The 19,438-nt window shown below is 48.6% G+C and overlaps 1 protein-coding gene across 4 annotated transcripts in view; it reads right to left on the reverse strand.

Moving 5' to 3' along the window:
• The window catches only part of LOC121589566 (mucin-17-like), a 39,162-nt gene extending 19,724 nt beyond the window's left edge, over positions 1 to 19,438 (reverse strand). For 2 of the 4 annotated variants that reach the window (XM_041908581.1, XM_041908575.1), the window contains exons 1-3: positions 19,341 to 19,438; positions 18,136 to 18,303; positions 7,039 to 7,102 (exon numbers count right to left, since the gene is read on the reverse strand). The gene's annotated coding sequence lies outside the window, so the exon portion shown is untranslated. Of the gene's footprint in view, positions 1 to 7,038; positions 7,103 to 18,135; positions 18,304 to 19,196; positions 19,312 to 19,340 lie in introns of those variants that run through there. The other 2 variants (XM_041908576.1, XM_041908577.1) reach the window with 2 other exon arrangements.

Consider the following 19,438-nt stretch of genomic DNA (forward strand, 5'->3'; position numbering starts at 1 on the left):
TTGTGCAGTGTAGATCCACCGAACGCAACCGTTGCGTCACGCCGATCGGTCGGTTTCGCTGTGGAGGCTGTGACTTTGCGGCAGTACAATAAGCATTCGTCAGCAGTGTTGTGTCGTGTTACAAGTTGATGTTTTTTTTTTTTACTTCGAACACGATCGTGGCACGCTCCGGATCGCGGCAGACAAACATAAAAGGGCAACGGCGTGTGTAAGCGACGAACCCACCCCATGGCTCGGGCATGGGTGTCGTTAGTCAACAGTCCCAAACACTCCCATCTCAAGACACAACCACACACATAGAGGTTGCTAACGTGCCAGTGTGCAACCTTTCATTAAATTCTTTACAAAGCAATCCGCAACGGAGTGAAGAATCGCAAACTGGGTCCCCTATTAATGTTTGATGATGGAAGCCGTAAATGTGGGTGAAATCCGACCAAGCTTCGTTGCTACTTCCCTTGAGCGAACAATTCCAAGCGAAGGCTTCTTCACTGTTGCGAAGGTGTCCAAAATGCTTTCGGATGTGCTTGAAAAGTCTCAACCCCCCTCCCTCCCCTGCTCCGGAGATAGGTTATTAGCATTTTTGATTTGGAGGCCTTTGTCGCTTTGTCTGTGTGGTGAACCATCAAAGCGATGCACCAGCCAAGACGCTCCAGCATATTTCAAAGCCACTAGGTCAACGAGCATAACCGGCAGTTGTGGGTGAGTTTGGCACTGTGCGGTTGAGCGAGATTAGCGTGCGTAAATTTGTGCACCATTCGTTTTGAGGCGCTTTTCGCGCCGAGTGAAGCGCGTGCCGATGGTGGGTGGGATGAACTACATTTCCGTTTCGCCCGTTTAGCGGGTTCCTTCCGGGTGGTTGCTGGGCTTGTTAGAAAAATTAGTGCGAAAATAATTCATTCTTCCGGCACACGATTGTTCTCAGACCGATAGCCGGTAACGGTATTTGGCAATAATCCAAATCAGATCTCGCCGAGCTCTGGTGCGATAATAAGGTGGGTGAAGGGTTCCTTTTTTTCGTGTATAAAGGAAACCTCTTTGTAGAAGAAGTTAGAGATGTGTGCTTTCACTACTACAAACAATGTCTGTGAAAGCTGTAAATGTTGTGTGTAAACGCTAGCCTAAATATTAAAATGTAGCTGGATAAAATCTGACTTTTTGTTGTTAAATAAGCCCGAGAGAATTAACTTTTTCCGTGCCATTGATCATGTAGCTTATGTAGTGTTCGTACAATATACGATGATTTGTGATCATCGGGCACATCTTAACGTTTGCAATCTTTTTCGCACTAGCAAGTAGTGATGAGAAAAATAAAGATTTCGATGGAATCGATTCCGGCTAGCTCCGAAGTTTTCTGGAATCGATTCCGGATAGTAGGTCCGGAATCAGTTTCCGGAATCGATTCCCGAATCGGCTCTGGAATTGGTTCAGGAATCGGATTCAGAATTGGTTCCGGAATCGGCTCCGGAATCGGAATCGGCTTTGGAATCGGAATCGGCTTTGGAATCGGAATCGGTTCCGGAATTGGCTCGGGAATCAAAATCGGCTCCGACATCGGAATTGTCTCCGAAACCAGAATTGGCTTCGAAACGGAATCGGTTTCTGCATCTTCATAGGAATATAGGTGTTTGGGTCCAATGATGCTACGTGTTGATAGCGGCAAAGAATCAATATTTACTTGTAAATGACCTATTCACATGGAGATTCCCGGACATATTTTGCTTCCCACACTTCTTAATTCAATTCAAAAACTAAATCTCATTCCGGAGCTAACTCCATTTCTGGAGTCAGGCCTGATTCCGTTGCCGGATTCGGATTCCGGAGCCGATTCCGATCCTGGAATCGATTCCAACATCGGAATCGGCTCCGGAATTGATTCCGAACACGGAATTGGAATTAGGTAGGTCCCACCACTAGTCGAGCTCCCACCGCTACTAGCAACGACTGACTGCACTGTAACGCAATGCATTTTGAGGGTTATTAAATGTTAATTGTTAAATGGTCTTACATTTAGGACCATTCTATTCCACCAAACCATCCTTTCGAAAGCCTCAAGTGTGAGTCTCGAGCCACAGGGGTGACCTAACGACGGCTGTTTTCGTTAAAGTCTTGCCGCCGTGAAGCACCGTTTCTGGCTGAACGGTTCCCTGGCCGGGTGGAATGCGTCCACCCACGGATGTTTTTCCTGGCTCGCCGTACAGTTTCGCACGTCCAAAATGCATAAAGTACTACCACTGTTGACACCGGAGCTCTACCACCATCAACACAAACCAAGCAAATGGAAACGGAGCAGAACCGCAGCACGTACCACTGTCGACGCCTGTCTTTGGCTTGCTGCCTGCCTTCCCTCGCCAGCCCATTCTTCAAGGGCAAAGTGCGCAGCAATGTTAGGTGACACTTTGGTAGGTAATTCGGGCTATGACATAAGCGGTTCTTTTCATTCACGGTGTTGCATTAGAGGAGGAAAAAGGGAAGTAACAACAGCAGCAAAAAAAAAACAAAAAAAAAGCGGAACCAAAACAAAAAACCTCGAACGTGTTTGTGTTGCGTGGCTGATGAGGGAGGGCTTACTGATTACTGGGCGAGTGTGTGCGGAGAGTGTGCTGGAGTGCGAATTAGTTTGCACCGAGCAAAACCCGAGCTTATGATGTAAGTTCACTCGACCTCTTACCGCGCGGGAGAGAGAGAGTGTTAACAGCAACGAGCAAATTCGCGACGGGGATGCATTTATGTAAAGCAGGCAGCGATTTGCAGCAATGAGTGTGGCGAGAAATTAAACACAAAAAAAAACCCTCCCAACTGAGCGCCTAAATTGGCCCAGTAAACAACGGCGAGGGGAAGCTGGGAGGAGATTGCGCGAGATAGATGTTGCGACCATCGATGGGTGGTGCACAATGTTATCTCGTTGCAGAGAGCATATGTGTAAACACACACACAAACACCCGGGAGAGGTGGCGGCGGGCCCAAACCCGGACCGAAACACCATTCTTCTCTGCACAAACACGCCGTGACGCTTGCAGCTGACCGATTTTCCACACAAGCCCAAGGGGGCAGGGCGGAATAGGAGAACCAGAAGGTACTGATATGTCTATGGCGCTTCGTACCCTCTCTACCTTCGTACCTGTCTCACGTTGTTTCCTTTTGTTTCCCTAACCCTCTTTAGTGCAGGCGAGATTCAGATTGAGCCCACAAAAAAACAGGGGATGATGATGCGTAATAAGCCGCGTTGCTTTTTTTGTGTGTGCATTGCTTTTAACCCCCCATACCCTCCCCTCGGGACTGCCATCACAATAGAGGAAAAACGGTTTAAAATTGCATTGCGATCGCGCAATCGCATCGTAACGCCGAGCGCAAAAGGGGGAAGGTGCATGCGGCCGCTGAGCTCCACGGTTCATTTTCGCAAATATGATAATTTCTTTATTGCAGAGAATGCAAAAAAACCCAACATCGGAAAGCGCGTGATTTGCACCCGGGTAAATATGACTGGATGCTTTCATCCCAATCACCTCCTTCTTCTTCGTATGCATGTATGCAGTGGAAGCAACAGGCAGACAAATTAAAGTGACGCGTGCCGCTGCCATACCGCTGCGCACACTCTGTGTGTTAGTGTGTCTAATCGCACACTGAGGGAGGGGGTGAATTTACCTTTTCTTTCGGCTAGTCATCGCCCCATCAGCAACGTCTTGCCTCGGTGTATGCAAACGGGCGCACTGTGAGCTTTTAATTGCTGGGCGTGCGAGAAAGGAAGGAGGAGTAGCTAGCGCCACCGACTGCTTGCCATCATCTCAGTTTCTTAGCAGTAGCAAAGCAAAAAAAAAAGGCCGATCGATCGATCAGATCAATCAATCTGGTCTTGGTGGCATAATCGATACCGTCGTCAGCTGCGTTGCACCGAGAATTGAAGCGCGCCCGGCGCACGGTTTTTGCTGTGCCCACACGTTAGCCGGAGTAACGTGTTACGTTACCGGATCGATAATGGATGCAATCGAGGGGGGGGGGGGAAGGAGATGTTTTCGTTTTGTTTTTGCAATTTTTTTTGCAGCGAGATTCGGTGTGAAGTAATGGGTGTATGGTAATGATGAAGATTACGTCGAATTATCCCAAATCAATCAATGATTGGTGTGCTGGGTGGAGAATAATTAGCTTCGTGATTTATCTAATTATTTATTTAACACTTTAAGGAAAAGGAAATTTCCTTTTCTCTTCTACCTTTTGTATCGTTAAATATATTGGTGAAATCAATCTTCACAAAAACCGAAATGGGAACGACACGATATTAGGTAATTTTGAAGTGGCTTTCACAGTCGCTCCTTAACAGCAGATTATGATTGATTGCAAGTGTGAAATATTTCAGTGAACGTTTATTCTTCCCAACACTGTTCAAAGTAACAAAAAAAAAAAAATCCCTCGCTCTGTATCCATCGGGCGGCAATAAACTTGCTGTTGCTGATGCCTGGCGGACACACCCGAGGGCCGGACACCGAAACGTGAACCGTTCGCCTATCGGTACGGCGAGATTTAATTAGCTTGCTAACGGATGGTGTCGCCACGCACGTTGCACCTTTTGCCATCTATGTAGTATACCGTCCATGACCGCCCACATAGACACACGCTCGCGCGTAGAAACGTACGCAAGATGAAAGTAAAAGTGAACTAACTCCTATGGGTTGGCAAAAGCACGGCACGGGGTCGTTCAAGTCTCCCAAGCAAGGAGAGCAACTTTACCAGCAACTACTGCAGCGCTCGCGTTGCCAATGGTTTGCGGTTGGTACGGGCGGGAGGGCAGTGGTGGTTTGGTGGTTTAGCGTAGTTGAATTTCCACCCGAAGGCAGTACCGTACCGGCCGCCACGCCTTAGGCGCCCTCCAGCAAACCTTTTGCACTCTACGTGGTGGTACCCGGAGGGCCATGTGTGAAACACTCACACTCACGTCTCGGTATAGGTCGGTTGCAATTGTCACACGTCTGGCCCGAAAAGTGTCTCGCCGGTGCGTTGTGGCTCGTTGTTTTCTTTTTCCTTTTTTTTGGCACGAGCGCGAATCCCATTAGCAGCCGCTAACGGTGGACGCGCAGTCGGGTAATTACCATGGGCGTTGTAATTGAATTAGCGATCTCAACGCTGTCGCTCTCTGTCCACCGATCGTTTGCCTGGCACATGGTCTGCTATCACCCCGTGATGTGATGGTGAGGTCGAGCAAATGACAACGATGGGCGAAGCAAAGAGTAACGCTCTCTACGTTCGCTTCACCAGGTGACACGGTGATCCGTTTCATAATTTATAAGCTCTCGTCCCACCCCTGCGAGGGATTTGTAATTAAAACAATTAAAAACCATCGGTATCATCCTGGGAACGGTTCGGCTCGTGCCGCAAACGCAGTCTGACCGAACGTTCGGTGTAGGAGAAGCGGTAAAGTAGCAACGGTTTTTTGTTGTTGCCATTGTTGTTGTTGGGAGGCAAGCAAGGCGAATCTGCTCAGTCAGGTGGATATTAAGAAGTTATCTATCTAACGCATCACAACGGTAACGACTGTGTGTTTGGTTGGGTCGATGTGACCGATGCATCTTTGTGTGGCCCGTTGCGCTAATGCGCGCCGGCAAGGGTGACGCTGCTATCTGTTTGACAAATTGTGGCCCAGGGGGTGGCTGGTACAAGCTGGGCACCCATTTATTATACCAACCCATTGAGTAATGTGAAGCGTTATCTTCCCACTTGAAAAGGTAATCTTTTCTCAACCCTTTGCTTAAGCACACGCAACGCGGGTAAGGGCGAAGATAGAACAGAATCGCCCGTAGGAATGAAAAACGAAAGACTTGAATGCCTGGGATTGCCGTGGCGCAGCGCAGAAGACAGCAAGCGACGAACCCGCTCCGCTCTGGGTCGCCTCTCGTGACCGTGGCCGTTCGGGGTCGAGGAATGCGTTCGCGAATTCGCAGAAAATCCGCATAGCGACGGAACTTTCAGGCCCGATCGTGCACATTACTCAGCTCAAGGACACGTCGCCGCCGCAGGTAGAAACATGATCCTGGGACACGGCGTAAATTGACGTTGAGGCGGGAGATGCCGTGCCGCAGCGGGACTAATCGCGGTGTAAATTGAACGCCGTTGCGTTTTCCGAAGGATTAGCTCGTCCGTGCGGTAGCCATCCTACGGGAATAACTCGTTCGATAAGTTATGATCCCTTCCTGAAGCGTCCAGAAAATGCGTCGGCTAATAAGCTGCACCGCGCATGGGGAGATGGCACACTTCTCGGAAACCAGCACGGAAGGGATGTACGCTTTGGGATGTATCGGAGGAAACCGAAACCTAACCGTGCAAACAGGACTGATGGGATGGTGGGGGAAAGAAGAACAAAATAAACATTGCTAAAAATGCGCTCCCCAAAAAAAAATCAAACGAGCACAACCGAACGGCTTGCGACAAGGCCACGCAACACGCAGGCCGGGGCCGGGGCGAGTGCGCTGTTTCGTTTCGTTCCCATAATCTTGCCTTAGTCATCAGCTTCGTTACGGCTCACGTGATTGGAATTCGAGACGAATTTCGAACAGTCTGCAATACGTTGGATGCGATTTGTTTTCTTTTTGTTGTTGTTTCTTTTTCGTTTTTTGGGGATTGTGTACGAGACATAACGAGAACGCACACGGGAGGAAGAAGCAGCCAAACCCCGCGCTGGCCTCTCTAACGCAACGTGTTGTCCGGCCGTTGGAGGGCCGGGCCGCCGCTCCAGCATTACATCATCATCGTACCGAGCCCCGGGTATTATTGACGAGCTCGGTTGTGTACGCAGCCATTTGAATAGAAGTGTTGATTTATTGAAGAAATCCGTGAAGGCACGGAAGAGCCTCAGCCCCGCCCAGGTCCTGCCGCGTTTGCCGATCGGCTCGATAAAGGTAGAATATTATTATTGCGTTCGTTCTGAGGCGAATTAATTTTTGCCGTTCGGTGTCCAATGCGCGAATGGCCACCGTGCCGCGGGTTTGCTGCGTTCCTTTCCCTGGCGAGGTACGGAGTACGAGCGTTTATTCTAACGGCGGTGGTACTTACGGAATATTTTAACCCAACGAGCAGGGAATCATGCTGCGATGGCAGAAGTCATCGAATGGAAGGGCTGGGGAAAAATGGGGAAAGAGAACGAAATAAATTAGTCTGATGGGCTGCATGTAAAGTGGCTGGCAGGGGTGGTATTTCTGTAATGAGAAATTGTTCCCTGAGCATAAGCGATTGTGAATGAATTGCTATTTAATTAGATATTATTTTTCTCCGCTGTAATTGCACGCTTTTTAACGGTTCGCTTAAGTGCGCCAACCTTCACACAATTTGATTATAATTTTGCCAAAATTCTGCAACTAAATGAGCAGCATTATGGAAATAGATAAGCAGGAGATTCCAAGTATTTGTATATTTTATACAACAAAGCATAGATTTTATAACCCTGACTAAATGGAAACGTACATCCAGAACACGACCACTTATTCCCGTTTACCGTAAGCCTCTTGAAGCTTGCTTGTTTTCCCCCAATCCAAACTACAATATCAATATTTCTCAAACCGAATTTCACCAAAACTCCGCACCAGCGCGAAGAGTGTCGCGAAGATAAACAAAGAAGAAGGTCATCCTCATTGGTGATGCAATGGCAGCGCGACGGCAGACGCATCTGCCGCCTGCGTTCCTAACATACCGATTAAAACCCAACCAAACAGCCAGCCGGCCAGGAATGTCAACGTTTCTCCCCAAACGGTCTGTCCCTCACCTTTTGACACCCGAGACACGCGGGGAGTGCGTATACGGAACATCGGAACATCAAAATCTTAACGGAAAACTTGTTTGGTGTGTGTGAGCGTGTGTGTGTTTATTTTGAACTATTGGCACCCACTCAACCCACAACGGCCAATCTGAACCCGGCGGTGGTGGGCAGCAGGATCGTGTACGGTACGGTGCAAAATGATATCCGACGTTGATTTGTTTCTATCTCTCGGGCTCTATGGTGTTCGGGGGTTCGTGTCTTGCTCACTATCTAACGTTGTCTTAGAAAGCACATCAATTTGTGAGGGAGAGAGAGAGAGACACACACACTCACACACACACACATGACCGTACGATCCATGATCGCCATGGAAGCGTCATCGATCCGCAATCGCGTCTTCTCGCTGTCCCGTTGCCGGTCGTCGATATTGATGATCATAATCACCACAAACATGGGACCAAGGGAGGCTTGAGTGGGAGTATGGGAGGGACAAGGGATTGGCTCATTTGAATACTGCCACCATCGCACACACACACACACGCGCGCGCGTGTGCATACTGTCCCATCCCAGTTGAACGGTTTTCCACTTTCCGTACACACCGAACGGCACTCCCAGCTGTCGATTCGTGCTGGGGGAGGGGGAGGAGAAACAGTGCGTTTACCTCATCCGTGGCAGGCATTTTTATGATTCGCGTCCCTTGCCTTTTACCCCTTTCTCCGCTGCATCACACACACACACACACACTCACACTTCCGGCCGGTCCAAAGTGTACCCGGTGGATGGAGGGTTGAGGCCGGCTAACTGTAAATTGAGCATAGGTTCAAACGAACGAGACGACCGGAGCATCGCTTCTTGCTTAGCAGTAACATAAAAATGCCTTCTAATTCTGATTCATATAAAGGTCACAGACCGCCCCGTCGCATCCCCCCCACCCCCCACCCAAGCACGTTCGTTGATCGGTGGCTCTCGACCCGATCGACCGGTCGAAAATAACAAAAATCCCTTACTCATGCTGATCGATTCCGTTGCCCTGGTTGCGCTGGTACGATCCCTCGGTCTCGCGATGAACTCTATTCCTGGACATGTAGAATAGCGACCAAAGGCGGGATATGGCTATGGGGTGGTGGGTAGGGCAAAGAACGCCCGAACCGCTGGTTATGCCTGCCGTTTCGCAAAAAAGAGTTTGCGATTCAATAATGGATTGGTTATTAAATTAAACAAAACGAAAAAAAGCTTCTAAAGCACAGTGCGCCAAACTAAGCAGCTGTACGGCCTGCCAGGGGCCACTGATCGTGTAGTGCCAACTCATCCCTCGTCGAGTTCATTCTCAAACACTGGCAATGGTTCATTCATGCATGGTGTAAGATGCGTGGTCTAGTTTTTTGGGGAAAATTGGCACTTTCCTTCGATGCAGGGTGGAGTGTGGTGCAAAATCCAATCGCACTCTCGTGCTTAGCAGTGCGAAGGGGGCAGTACAGTTAGCCGATGAGCCTTTTGTGCAATTGGGAGGCTGTTGTTTCAGCGATCCTCCCGCCTGGTGGGAACACAGCTCACGCAGTCGTCCGATCGTTTTCTGCTCAGCGATTCTTATTGCACAAAAACAAAACCGAAAAAAAGCGCAAACTGATGAGCTGAAATCGGTTGCTCGTTTGGACAGTTTCATGCCCAAACCGGTACAACTGATTACATTTTAACGGAAACTGCTCAGCTCGCCTTTATTTGACGGCCTTTTTTTGTTTCATTTAGGAAAGCGAACAACCGTTTTTAGTGGCTTTAGTGCCTTGTCTTGGACGTTTGCTTCTAGAATGTCGTCGAATGAGTACACCGATGCTGAAGTTACGAGCCGCGCTCGCCTGTGTCGATAGAAGAGACTCATTAAAAATCACTTCCCTGCTAGTCGGGCCTCTCTCTCTCTCTTTGCTTTTCTGCCCATTCTGAAGGTGAGAATGCGATTCTTCTTCAGCGCTTAGTCGAGATCGGTTCGGCAGAAGATGTCTTTGGATGGTAATAAAAAAAGGTGCGAGAGACAAACACAGACAAACCCTCGAGGCAAGGCAAAATAAAACAGTCACTTTTCTAGGATGGTGTTTGCGCTCCTCAAAATGGCTGAACGACCTTCAGACCGGTTGGCAGGTTGGCACTTTATGCAGATTGGGGTCTCAGTTTCAGCCGCAAAACTCCGTCGTGTCATCGCGAAAGTTCGATTTTATGAGTTTGAGCCGTTTAGTGCGAAACTTCTCTCGTCGGATCACAACCGGACAAAACCTACCCAAGGGATGGGAATGTTTTCCTCAGGTGAAAGACACACGTACGCAGCAAAATCCCCACGTGAGCTTCCCAACGCTCTAGGGGAGGACAACTTCCAAGCTGAACTGCGTATCTCACCTACGCCATGTTACGCTCAATTTGAATATTCAATGTACTATGGCTCCCCTCCACTATGATTAAAACTGGCGTAGATGGCGAGACTGTCGCGAAGGAATCCCGTATGGTGGGCGGCATTGGTACGCGTGAGTAAGCGGACCTTACCGTGTGTGTGTGTTTTGGTAAACCGGACCACTTTGGTCGGTCGGCTGGAAATCCTTGCCGGAGGAGAATCGAATCGTCATCGGGGCCGGCAAAATCGTTATTGATTCGTTGTGCAATCGGTGGCGTGCGTTGCGTTGTGCATGGTTGATCAGCCCGGTTTGGATTGTTGTTTGGGTTTGATTGAACAAAACAGGTGGATGGATAAGTTTCTACGGGTTTTTATGTCTCACAGGGGTATTAGAAGGTGTTTTTGTGCTGTGTTACATATTACTCATGAACGTTTTTAGGGATTAGAATTGAACTGACCATCAGAGAATCGTGGGTTTTTTGTTCTGGTTTTACCAATACCAGCAGTATTACGTATCAAAAATCCCCATTGCTGCATGTTATTTGATACCCTATGGAATGTATTTTCATTCAAAACTGTAGACCTTATCCTATATAAATGGATTTTCCATTTTACGAAGGTTCAGATCTAAATCAGATCGACTGATCTTCAATCTCCAATAACATGTTTCAAAGTCAAACACGTGTCCAACGTTGTCAAAATATGTCACCAACGATCATTCCATCCACTTCCATCTTGTCGGATCTCCTTCTAATTGAATCAACGGATACATTAAGCCCTGCAACACACAGACACAAACTATGGCCGCACATTCCTCAAACCTTATCGACGCGTTGCAACACAACAGCCGCCAGTCGGTGGAGTGAAATATGGCGAGCAAAACCGTACAACCTGCAGGCGCTGCAGCTAGAGTGCAAGAGCAAGTTGCACTCGCGACATGTTCTACCGCCGCGTTCCTGGCGCCCGATTGTGCAACGAAAGTCGGGAACGGGCGCCCGCCACCTACCTTGCCGTAATTGATACGGTTTTCGCTTTCCACCAGGGCAGGTGAAAACCTGTCCGCGACACTAACTTGCCACTGCCACCATTTCATCCTACCCACCTAATAAGCGTGAATGTGCTGCCGCAAAAGGAAACGCTCCATGCCCCTTAGGCAAGGGCGATGTGTAGGCCCTTAGGGGGGTCTCTCTCCCTCGCGCGCGAGCAGCTCGTTTTGCTGGAGGTGATTCGAAGGGGAGTGTTGTGTGTGTGTGTCTTCATGCTATATTCTCCTGCAATTTTGGCCATTTTTAGCGAGCGCACTTTACAGCCTGTTGCACGACGGTTCTTACAGTTAATTGGGTACACCGGAATGTGGTGACACGTGGTGACCACGCTAACGGGGCGCCAGCTGTTGTGGCTGCTGTGGGTGTGATTTGGGTGGCCCCGTAAGTCGAGTCGGGTTTAAAGTGACTTGTTGTGGCTTTTAATTTCCTATTTCAACACATCGCGTAATGGGCGCAACCTTGCCGCAACGTTCGGGAGAGCGGATTCGCGCGCAGCTGGGACAAGATAAATGAGATGCACAGCCACACAGCGTCGTCCCGGGTGTTCGCAGCATCTAAGACACGCGGTGCGGGGTTGCTAGTTAAATGCGATCATAACACTGGCACTGGAGGTTCCCCGGGCAAGGGGTCTATTTTCACTCGATTTGACATATGCTGATGATGGTTGATGAGCCTTTTCGAAAGCAATTAGAGTGTCGTGGTTGCTGCTGCCGAGTTACTCTTGTCCGGGTTGTCCGGGGAGATGACAAATAGGCTCACTGCACTCTCACATTGCTCGTAAGGAAAGTTGATGTTTGTTGGGCTTACTGTTTGCTTTATAACGGATGCTGTCGCGGATGCTTGATGGATCCTGCAAGCTTGAAGAGCGAATGTTGCAACTGCTTAGCTAATATGTCTATGACCTGAGTGAGGACGTAGAGAGAGAAGAACTGAAGATTGTTTGCGCGTTTGTACGAAAGCGAATGTTTATACTATTCCTGAGGTACTATTATTAATCACAAGCGTTAAAAAACTACTGTGAATAGCATGAAGTCGTTTGAAGAAGTGATCAATGGCAAGCGACTACTCGAGCAGTACGCCATATGTAGGTATTTTGTAAAGAAATATGCTCTGTTGGCGGTTAAATGTATGCCAAAATGGCGTATGATGCGCATGTATATTTGAATAATCCTTATGTAATATTCAATTTGTTCGTTGATTTTTTCCGCTAATGTAATTAAAAAAAAACAAAAATGTTGTAATGCTTTCCTGCTTTTGCTTGCATTTTAAAGCCTCCAACCTCCAACATTGTCAACATAACACAGTGCACACGAGTGGGGTCATGAAGGTTCGTCATGCAATCAGCACGATCAATAATGCATTCCAGCATGTTTCGCAACACATCATACACACACACACCACAACAGCCGAACGCACATCGGATCGATCGCTGGCTGTCGGCTCATCAGCATAACTGCATCAGGGCAGCATGCGCCCGTGCCCAATGCTGCATCTTGGCTCAGGGCCACTCTGAACCAGCCTTCTCAATCGAACCCCTCTCCCCTCCCCGCCCCCCCCCCCATTTCCCCTGATCTCCTACAACGGCAGGTTGGCAATGGCAGGCATTGGCAAATGGCAGGGTTGACATTATTGCAGTTTTTGCAATGCATTTTCGTTCCCCACCGCTCCGGCCGGGAGTTTTTCAACAGGTTTGTGATGGCAAAGGATCATGTTTTTATTGTTGTTGTTGTTTTCTTTTCTTCTGGCCACTGCTGGACCCCCGTCCCCCTCCCGGGGTCGGTTAGCCTTGGCCCGAAAACACTATCCCCCGATACGGTTGCGGTAGTGAGCTAATTGAATTTAACTGTTAAAGTCAACCGCCGCTTGGGCATTGGTTTTTTTTGTGCCTCTTTTCTTACTATTTACTTTATTCGCCGTTAACTACCCTGCAGAGGTGGCCTGCTGAAGGACGTTTATTAACTTTTGCGCGAAGCTTGTATCGTTGAATCGAAGCCGGCGGAAGGCAAACCAAAGCCAGAGGAATTGTGCCGAGCTGTTAGCCCGCGCAATAAATGTGCGAAATTGTTATTACCCCATTTTTTTTTAAATTGAAACTGAAAGCTCACGCGGAAACGACGAACCTCACTCCGGATCGGCTTAAATCTTTAAAAAAATTGTGCGGCACATTTATGGGGCGTCAAAATAAAAGCACGGCACCGTAAATGCTTCCTTTGTGTGGAGTAAATATATTTGCCTTTGTTTCGTATGTTTGGTTGATTGGGTTTTTGGAAAATTAACGAGTAAAATATCATTTAAAACGCTTTTTATGCTCCCAAAATCTGTCTTGCGACAGGTGAAATGATACCTGAAACTGTTAAACTGGATGCCGAACCCCGATGTATTACACCGAATGAGTCAATAAACTCACCCATCATGCCGATAATTTACTGTCCCCATAAATAATCATTCGAACGCGAATGTCGTGCTTCATCTTGGGCTTGGAGCAGTTTTCGGGTTTGCAGGCGAGTGGTTTTGTTGGTACCGTAGGGGGGGGGGGGGGGGAATTCGAGAAGTGATTGTGTGCACCGGAATTTCGGTGGCCCATCTGGACGAACTTTCGCTTTCCTCTGGACGCAACACAGCCACACCGACGGAACTGGATGGATGGAACTTTCTTTCGGGTGGTGTGGTCTGGTGTTTTATTTCTTCTTGCCTTCGCCCGGTTCTCTCTCTCTCTCCACCTGTCCAGACTTGTCCCTGTCACTTTGGGCCCGGCAGCGGGAACAGATCCGTGGGCAGCAAGAGACGTGGCTTTAATTTTACTTGCGGTTTGTTTGGTATTGTGTCTTACGTACGGTACAGGTTTTCTTCGCTTCAGGGGTCACATGTGCGTGTGTGTGAGATGGTGAGTGCTTTCGGGAGATAATGCTAATTGTACAAACAACTTTGTTTTCTATCAAACGTGATAATGGGCCCACGAGAGTCGGTTAACATAGAAAGAGCGGAACAGAGCGTAAAACAACCTTTGGGAGCAAATAAGGCGAAAGCCAGCGTTGTGACAGTTTGTGTGATATGCAAACCGAACCAACTGTGGACGCTCGCAATGGATAGGTGTGTATGCTGCCTGCTCAAATTTCGTCCTCCCCTCGGCCGAAGGGTGAAAATCGATTCGTGTTGCTGCTGCTGCGTGAGATGCGCTTTTGCGGCGGCAGCAGCAGGGTCATTTGCCGAAGGAAATCGAACCGAACCGAGGCAGGAAGACAGCTGCAGACGGGTGCACCGCTTTTGGCGGTAAGGCTTCGGTGTGTTGCACCTTTCGCTCGGCCGAAAGTCTCGCACCTTTCCCCTGGCAACAGAGCTGGCAGAGGCGCAGGGGCAGTGAAATGGGGAACTTTCGCTTTCTGTCCAACGACGATTATGCGCCGGCCGGCGGGAGAAAAAAAAACGGTAGCAATTGCTCACAAAGCCCGGCCAAGAAGATCAATCAAACGGAAAGTGTGCAGTAAAGCAGAAGGATGCAAATCGGTTGCGGCTCGGGAAGGACACGTGAAGGTCACGTTTTCTATTTTCCACCCAAAGGAAGGCCTCCAGCGTGAGTGTGTTACGGGGATGGGGCAAATGTTTGCCTCGGTGGGTGGTGGGTGTATCGAGCGCACGGCGTTGTAATTAATTATTTGCGTTAAAGAGCACGTGAGCAGGGGTGAGCTGCTGGGAGGGGGGGGGGGGGACTGTCGTCGCCGGCATCGTCTTGATAGCACTTAGCCATGTTTGGCTGCCGGATGGAAATGTGATAAACGGGTGAGCTAATATTGAAATGATTTGTCGATTCACGGACTCCTTACATGGGGCGGTAGGGGTGGGACCGGGAGGAGGGGGAGATGCATAATGGCAAGTCTAATTATTATTAAAATTTTCTAAAGTTTTCTAAAGCTTATATCGCCTCGGTAATTGATTTCTGTTATTGTGTCGGGTTCGTCGTCTGCTGTCATATTTGTGAAATTTCAAGTTCTAGATATTACAATTGACCCTATATTTATCGGGTTGTCTTGTAGCCCAATTAGAAACAATTTCTTCACAATGAATATAGAATTATATATTAAACGCACACTTATCATCGTCGTGGAATGAATTGCAAAAAAACACAAAATTAGGCTCGAATTTAAATCTAAATGACATCGCATAACATTCCTACCCGTCACGGAACGATTCCGAATCTCGATCCACTTGCAGATCTCGATCGCGTGCCAGCAAACGGCCATCACCTCCGCGCACTGTTTGCACGCTTTATTTGAAAGACGATTTTTGACACAAAACTGTTCAAACACACACCGCACGATAGGCGCTTTTTCGATACACGCAAACAAACCGCGCTTTGTCGCCGCCAAGGGGACCGTTCACTCGCCCGTGGTGGAACTAATTAATCTGTGTTCTAAGCACAGCACAAGCAGTTTCTGCTAGAGGGCATCCCCTTTCCTGCCCAAGAAAAAAAAACTGAAAGGGTTTTGTTTTTGGAAGTCACCGTCACAGTGCGTTTAATCCTACCTTCCTACCTGCCTGCGAACAACCAATAATGACGATCAAGGCAAGCCGATTGGGTCTGCCGAAAAATATGATCGATGCGCTTCATATGGGTGCGTGTTTTTGTCGTTGTTTTTGTCGCTCCGATCGAGGTTCCGGTTCGTAGGAAATTGGATCGAATCGGCCGAGTAGGAAGTCGAACCGAAAGATCGAACCCGGAAGAGGACCTTCGGCTAGGTTTGAGTTTTAGGCTAGGTTAGGCGAATGGCAGTTTAAGTCGATGATGATTACAAGATTGCAATCACAATGATGGAATGTTGAAATTGACACGCGGCTGTATCACACCCGGCTGCGATGAAGTAATGGAATGCTTGGTTTTCGTGTTTTGGAATGATTGTTTAACAACAACATCAATCTGTGGTACGATCGCGCATGAAAATGAAACCAAGATACGGTAGCAATCACTTATTGGGCTCCCTCCTGCTCATCATGGCCCGCCGCTGAAGAAGGAGATGAAGCGGCGTGTGAGTGTGTGTATTGTATACATTTTCCGGCCACTTGCACACATCGGGCGTCTTGACCCGGAATCCCAACACGTCTTGACACGGAAGATTGCCCAGCCGGCTCAAGGACGACGCTCGCGGTATTACGCGCTTATCGTCGGACCGTTTACCGGCCACCGTGCAGCAATCTGCGTTGTCACTTGCTGTGGCCAAATGTGTGTACGCGCGCTGATGACACACTGGGAGAGTGTTTCATTTCGCTTTTAGACTGGTGCCCATAAAGCACCCCGAGAGCAATCGAGCAGCAGGTAGCGGAGAGGGTAGCGCAACTGGGGCAGCTGCTACATAAATAATGCATCGCGCATTGCTCCCATTGCATCGCACATTTCTCACCGGACCGATTCGGAAACAGCCCGCTTCGGCAGAGGGTCACGAGGTTTCGTGGGCCAACTCCCACGGATTGCCCTTTTTTTCTCTCTTTCTTTCGAGAAGCGTGTGCGTGTGCTACGCAATTGATTACAGGCTGGCTACAGCTTCTGATCGGAGCGTCCGCGAGCCCAAGATAGCAGCACCACCAAAAGCCATCATTAGGCCGCGTTGAGCAAGTAGTGTTACTGCGTGGTGGTTGATGTTATTTTTCAGTTGGCACCTTCACCGTTCGCCGTTTTGTGTGTGTGTGTGTGTGTGTGTTTGCTCTTTATACTTCGTTGCTTGTCTGTGACCCAACCCGGCGTGGATCACGGTTTCCCAAACGTCGGTGTGAAAAATAACCCCCCCCAGATACAGTGTTATCATGTGCATGCGATGCACCACTTGCGACATAGATGCGTTGTTTGTTGTTTTTTTTTTGTGTATGTCACTAATCATCGATCGTTCGGCAATGGGGCCGATTACGCCAGCGCCTGTTGGAACCGTTTGTCCGCGCGATTTACGCAAAACGCTCGTTTGCAGTGGCGGCGGATCGTTAAGACCACAGTTCGACTTGAAGATGTGCACCCGGATGAGAGGAATGGAAAGGAAGAAAGGCTCGATTGGTGGCTTTTGTGGCCGCCATCGCCGGCTGGAGAAAGTTACCAACGAAGGCATACGGTTGCATAATTGTTGTGTCGGCGTTGCAACTGTGTGAGTTGCATTTGCGCTGCACGGCGCTTCACGGGACGATCTTAATTGAACGAGATCGAGCCAGGAGCGAGTGAACCATGCAAGTGTGCCTGGCCGTCTTTTTCTTTTTGAGTTGAGACGGGACATCCGATTGAGCCTGTCTGGAGGGATGGCTTTATTGAACTGCCGCTTGTCAGTAAAGTTCAATTTCGAGCGGCCGAGCTTTTGAGTCCGTGAGAAAACGGAACCGATGCGATCGATTGTTTGGCGATGGTCGTGTTGCCGTTGTTGTCGGGCCGACCTTTCCCAAATAGATGCGAGCAGCTGGGACAAGCTTTTAAGCGCTTATTTATGTTCGCCACGACAACCATCAACACTGGATCGAGCCTGCGACGTGCTGCGTTCTTGAAAGTTAAAATGTTTGATTTATTGTGCGAAAAACAACAGAAAAGTATCCTACGGCCGGTCGTAAATGTGTTCTTGACGGTATTTATATTCGCGTGTGTGTATGTGTGTGTGTGTGTACATAGAAGGGGAACGGTTGTCATAAGCGGTCGAGTTCCTTTCCAAATTCAAAAGCTTTGGCGCTGACTCACTCGTTGTGTCACGGGGTTCGTCGCTTGTGCGGGCGCATGGGAGCAGATTAAATCTTTCTCGTTTCTATACTTGTGACAAGGCCGTTCGGGAGGGGATTTGCTTTTTTTTTAATACTTTACTGTACTGTCTGTCACTGGTAGCATAAGTAAAAATTTTTGCTGACCCCATTTTTTCGGCTGTCTGCGGTGTGCATTTGCGTAGGTAGATGCAGTATGGGTGAAGAAATGTACTTTACAAAAATATGAAAAGCAGACAAAGGCGTACGTATTTCTTACCCGTTCGCTGCCGTCGCTGTGTTTCGAATGGAGTAAAACGCCAATCGATGTAGCTGTATGCGTTCTTTCAAATGTCTCACAGTCTCACTTGCGATGCACACGGTTCGATGTAACCAGTTTAACGTTACTGTCACTGACACTTTACACTTTACACTTTTCTCTTACTGCCTGTAGGAATGTAACACACAAAAAAGAACACTTTTGTTTTTGTATTCGTCACGGACACGAAAAATCACTTCTACCACACAGTGGTCACCAAGTGTTTGCGGCGCGTATTCGCACTCAGAAGGCAGAAGGGGCTACAGTTTTCGTTCGCTCCGCTTTATCGCGCACAAACTACGCGCGCCGTTCGGGTTGTTTCGGCCAACAATTACCATCCTGCGAGCCGTGAGCCGCGGGTCACAAGATGGAAACGGTCGCGAACACCGCCGCCGGTATGGTTGTGTTGGTGCGCGAAGGAGTTGGTGCGCGAAACGGCGAACAAGGCGTAGAACGAACACGACTTCGCATTCGACTCGAAGGGAATGGGATAGGGAAGGCAGAAGAAGCAATAATTCGCGAAGAAGCAAGATTCAAAGATTGGGGCGATGCTGTACTAGCAGCATACGGGTGAGGAAATATACAAATCATGGCATTTATGAATTTTGGAACTATTCGTTTGTTTTTTTTTCCTCTCCCCCGGCACGTTGAAATGTAAAGGCAGGGGAACAAACAAATTGGCAGATCATGAAATTTGACACCTTTGGGAATGTTGCAAATTAGCAAACGTGTGAACACGATCTAATTCTGGTAGCGGGGTGCGGGTAGCGGATTTAGTAATTAGAACAACGCCTTGTGTGCTGTTAATAAGAGAAAGCAAAGCCTGTTGTAACTTTTTTTCGAAAAACGTTTCGATAACCAATTTTTCACTCCTGATTGCGGTCGATCACACTTTTTTTTGTCACATGCCGATGTACCACAGGGTTGTTGAGCTTTTCGCTTAACTTCACCCCACACCTACACACGAGCTGGGTTTACAAATACAGAGACTCCGCGGAGGCTGTGTGACACTTGACACTCACATTCGATGGAAGGGAAGGGAGGAAAGAAAACCCATGCACCCCTGGTACGACAGCATTCACCGCCGTTCACTGCAAATTCGACCCCCGGCGTGGGAAGCCAACACACAAACCGGTTGTGTGGTGGATGGGACGGATCCCTCCTACCTTAAGTTGCTAAGAGACACTTTGACAGGGGGCTGAAGGTTCACCAGCCAAACGCTCCGTGCGCTGCGAGCTCTGAAACGCTACTAAGCAGCGATCGC

This window comes from Anopheles merus, chromosome 2R, assembly GCF_017562075.2.
Source record: "Anopheles merus strain MAF chromosome 2R, AmerM5.1, whole genome shotgun sequence".
Lineage (NCBI taxonomy): Eukaryota > Metazoa > Arthropoda > Insecta > Diptera > Culicidae > Anopheles > Anopheles merus.